Source organism: Babylonia areolata, chromosome 11 (genome assembly GCF_041734735.1).
Source record: "Babylonia areolata isolate BAREFJ2019XMU chromosome 11, ASM4173473v1, whole genome shotgun sequence".
Lineage (NCBI taxonomy): Eukaryota > Metazoa > Mollusca > Gastropoda > Neogastropoda > Buccinidae > Babylonia > Babylonia areolata.
This window is the reverse complement of record NC_134886.1, coordinates 40562026-40567025: the sequence shown is the minus strand read 5'-3', so window position 1 is coordinate 40567025 and position 5000 is coordinate 40562026. Positions and strand designations below refer to the sequence as shown.

Below are 5000 nucleotides of genomic sequence, written 5' to 3'. Positions count from 1 at the left end.
ACACTTTTTTGACAGTCACACGTGACTAAATGTCTACGTTGACCGAACTACGCCATTGGTCAGTTCCATACTACACACAGTTAGTAGCGGGTTACGACCACACTAGGCTCTTCCGTCCGAGCAATGCAGCTGGCACCTGATCACCAGTAAACACTGTATCAGAAATTCAACGCCTAGAACGGCACGTCTACTCGACCTGGGCCGTTTCGTTTTCCGTGCAGTGTTGCGGTTTTCTGTTGAAACGTAATCGTGTTATGTTGTTCCGATCACAGAAACTTTTTGAGGAAGTGTCTGGGTTTGTTCCAATGTACCTTTTATTTACCTGTGTGCTAGCTGAATCGGTAGCGTAAGCAGCACTGACTTGAAATTGTGTACCTTGTGAATGGAGAGAGTTACCACTCTTTACTTTTTGTTAATCATTTCATCTCCTGGCCTCATTATTTGTTAATTTCCAATTGAAAAACCACCGAGGCAACCATGTTCTATGTTGTCCATGCGTTATGTGTGGCTTGTTCAGGATTAAAGAGGCTATTCCAGTCTTGAATAAAAGCTAATTTGTGTTTGCACATTTCTTCTGTCTTTGCTGCTGTGTGCACATGTCAAGTGATCGGTATAAGGGGAGGGCCGGCGCTTCTTTTTAAAGGAAATGTCTGGGTTTGTTCCAATATATACCCCCCCCCCCCTTTTTAAATCTTTTTTTTATATTTAACTGTGTGCTAGCTGAATCGGCAGCGTTAGCAGCACTGATTTGAAGTTGTATACCATTGTGAATGAAGAGAGTTACCACTCTTTACTATTTGTTAATAATTTCATCTCCTGGCCTCATTATTTGTTAATTTCCGATTGCAGAAACAATGCGGATGTCGTGTTGCTTGTGCTTTTTCGCTACATCATCATGCTTTTGCCGTTTAAAGAAAAAGAAGCAGTTATTGCACTCCTTTCCATTACAGCTAAAAGAAGCTATTGTCTATAAATTGCCCCCCCCCTCTCTCTCTCTGTCTCTCTCTCTCTCTGTATCTCTGTCTCTCTCTTTCTCCCTGTCTACCAGGCTATGTCAGTGCCTGTCTCTGTCTCTATCTGTGTCTGTCTGTTTGTCCTTTCCATCATGCTTTTTATTTCATACTCAATTTGGAAACATAATTATTGTCCTTCAAATGAAGGGCACAGGCCGAACTGTTTGACGGTATTGAGTCGGGATTAGGTCAATGCATGGATCGATTTTCTTTCTTCTTCTTTTCTTTTTTTTTTATTAACTTTTTTACGCCTTTTTTTTACGTCCGATGAACACAGGTGACGGCGATTTCAGTTTTGTAATTCAACTCCTATACATGAATTGTGTCCCCTGTCACTGGTGAGTGTTGCGAAATTCCGGTTGTCACCGGATATCCTGCCTTGACTGGTGGGGAGCATTAATCTCTGTGTGTCTGTCTCTCTGTCTCTGTCTGTCTGTCTCTCTTTGTCTCTCTTCGCGTTCACGTAGAATAATAACAATAATGATTAATAACAATTGAAACATTCAAAGCTGTCCGTTTGACCTGCTCTGTTTAAAATAATCCGTTTGCTCGAATGCGCTGGGAGCTCGCCCCTGTCTGTCTGTCTATGATGCGTGCGTGCGTGTGTATGTGTGTGTGTGTGTGTGTGTGTGTGTGTGTGTGTGTGTGTGTGTGTGTGTGTGTGTGTGTGCGCGCGCACTTAAACCTGTCAGTTTCTTCTGCATTGTTTGACACTGCTGGCATGTTTCGCTTAGTCAAGACGTCTTTCTTTTCGAACCGAACCCACTGAAATCAGCATCACAGCCGTGGATATATTCTGCTTTGAAAGAACTATTATTGGTTTATTGTTCAGAGAACACAATACGTTTGCACTGTGTTCCGAATTTAATCGAAATCCAATTAACTTTCACAATAATGGGGGAAAAAAAAGAACATAGCACAAAAGGACATAGTAGATCAGACCAGACCAGACCAGAACACAATGATTCCATACCATGCTTCACACTGCGAAAGAAATAATGATCGTATGTACAGCAGGGAAACAAGAAGAGCACAAACAGCGGGGACCCTGCTTGCCAGTATTCTCTGCTTCAGAAACCCCCTCGCAGGACGGACCAGAAACCCCCTCACAGGACGGACCAGAGACCCCCTCACAGGACGGACCAGAGACTCCCTCACAGGACGGACCAGAGACCCCCTCACAGGACGGACCAGAGACCCCACCCCCACAGGACGGACCAGAGACTCCCTCACAGGACGGACCAGAGACCCCCTCACAGGACGGACCAGAGACCCCCCCACAGGACGGACCAGAGACCCCCTCACAGGACGGACCAGAAACGAGCGGATACAAGGAGGCGGAAGCATCAGCAGCGGCAGCGGACAGAGGGAGCCATCCGGCCCAAGAACAGACTTCAACCTGAGGACCGTGCCGACAGCCTAGAGGGTACGACCCGGGGTACGGCCGAGAATAAAATGGGAGAGAAGGAGGAGGAAACTACTAAACTTTTGTTGTTGTTGCAATCTTGAAAAGATAAAAAGAAGTAATGAGTCGCCTATGAACAGAATCTGGGAGCACCATTTAAACATCCACAAATTGTTTACAGTAAAAGAAACAAGAGAGGCAAGGCCTTCAAGACTCACTTGTGATACACTTAAAAAAAAAATCCAAGCTTTTTATGTATTGAGTATAACTTCAAAATGTAATGTTTAAGATGAGAAAGATCAGTTTGAAGCAAATTAAGTCCCCTTGCATAATTACAGAGTAATTTCCCTTTTTTACTAACTGCACCAAAACGTTTGCAAAATAAATAAAACTTCCATGCTTAGCAAAAGAAATTCCTGTTTGAACAAAAAATGATAATAATGACTGCTCTTGTTGTTGTGTCAGAATATCAGATCAAAGTGCCAAGTTTAGAGAATACAAAAAATATAAATATAACAGTAAATGCAGTTTGCATATTATTAGGCTTCATTTTTTATTTTTTTTGTGCCCATCCCAGAGGTGCAATATTGTTTTAAACAAGATGACTGGAAAGAACTGAATTTTTCCTATTGTTATGCCTAATTTGGTGTCAGCTGACAAAGTAGTTGCAGAGAAAATGTCAATGTTAAAGTTTACCACGGACACACAGACACACACACAAACACACACAGACAACCGAACACCAGGTTAAAACATACTCACTTTGTTTACACAAGTGAGTCAACAAACCAAACCAAAACAAAACCAAAAACAACAACAACAACAACAAAAAAACAACAACAAAAAACAACAACAACCTGACTTTGAAAACATAACTGAAGTAACAAACGGATTCACAGGTGAACACTTCCTTCGTCTTGACAACGCCGAGAAGGAATCATACGAAGGTTTTGTTACGAAGGATGAAGCGTCGTGTGCTTTATCGAGCATGGAAAACGGGGCAAGATTTTGGGTCGTTGAGTGAAAATGTATCGGTACAGTTCATGACAGCGGAACTGCGTTATAGACGAGAGATGCGTTTGAGAGAACAAGAGAGAGAACAAGAAAGAGCGGACAGGCTTGCGCGTGAGCATCAGGAAAGACTTGATTGCTTTGACAAAAATGTTCTTTATCAAAATTAGCTAGTTACGTGTTAAATAGTCCGGTGGGTTGTTTATTGTAGGTCCCCACATCATCCTCGTTTAAAATAATAATCTATAGAAGTATTGCATACACTATCTGATTATTGATTGATTTTCTATCCTTATCCCGCTTCCCACATCCCCCATCCCACACCCACTCTTCCAATATTATGTTTTTCTTTTTCCAGTCACTGACATCCACCCTCTCCATTTTACATTTTGTACTCTGTCTTTTCCACATTCTGTTCTCTCTCTCTCTTTTCCTTCCTCCATCCCCCCCCTTCCCCCCACCCCCACCCCTCCATCTCAACCGCCCCATTTTCAGTTTCAGTTTCCTTCCCCTGCCATTGATTTTCACAAATGATTTCTAATAATAATAATAATAATCACCATTATGATAGAAAAAATAATACAAATAATGATAAGAATGACAATATCATTTATTGTCAGTCTAATATCATCATCTTAGATGAACAGGAACAGACTATAAATGAATAAACGACTTTGCTTAGACAAAGAACAATGGGAACGCACTCCAAAAAGAACGCCAGTTGGAGACTCGTATCAAAATAGAGGAGGAGACAAGTGCTAGAATGTCCTCTGTGGGGCAGAATGGTGATGTTCACTCAGAGGCCGAGTTCACAAAGTTCAAACTATCGTTGCCGATTTTCGATGCTAAGGATGATCTTGAAACACACTTGGCACAGTTTGAGAGTCTTTTGAAGTTGCAGAACTGGCCACAAGATCAGCGGGGTGTTGTTTTGAGCACCAGATTGAGGGGGAAGCCTGCTGAAGTGTGCGACAGATTGGAACCATCAGAGAGATTTCAGTACACAACTATGAAAAAGGCGCTGATGACTTACTGCTGATTCTTTCCGCAAGAAGCTCAGTAGTGCAAGGCGCCAGTTCAATGAGTCATACAGTCAGTTCGCTACTCGGATTTCACTGTATCTGGAGAAGTGGATAGAATTAGCGGGGAAAGAGAAAGATTACAGAGGATTATCTGACTTGATGTTGCAGGAACAGTTTCTTCAGTTCTTGTCAGTTGATCTGGTTACCTTCATTCGAGAGAGAAAACCTGAGTCATTGCAGAAAATGGCTGAGTTGGCTCAGGATTCGTCAGATTCAGAACAGGCGGGGAGGAGTATCTGGGGGTCAAGTGAGTGGCTCTTCGAGTGACAGGCAAAACAGTTCACCGGAAGTGGAACAGCAAGTGGCTCTAACAGCCTTAAGTGCTATGGTTGCCGCCAAGTTGGGCACCTGAAACGGGACTGTCCCAAAAAGAAGGGAAGTGTGAACACGGTTGTTGTCACCCCATCTACAGCGTCCAAGGCATGCACTGCTACTGCTGGTCGGTACGATCCCATTCGTGACGCGTTTGTTAACGGCCATTCCGTTCGG

At 43.0% G+C, this 5000-nt stretch overlaps 1 protein-coding gene across 1 annotated transcript in view; it reads right to left on the bottom strand.

The window, feature by feature from the left end:
* LOC143287409 (uncharacterized) overlaps positions 1 to 5000 on the bottom strand; it is a 46068-nt gene that overhangs the window by 6032 nt on the left and 35036 nt on the right. The window lies entirely within an intron of this gene.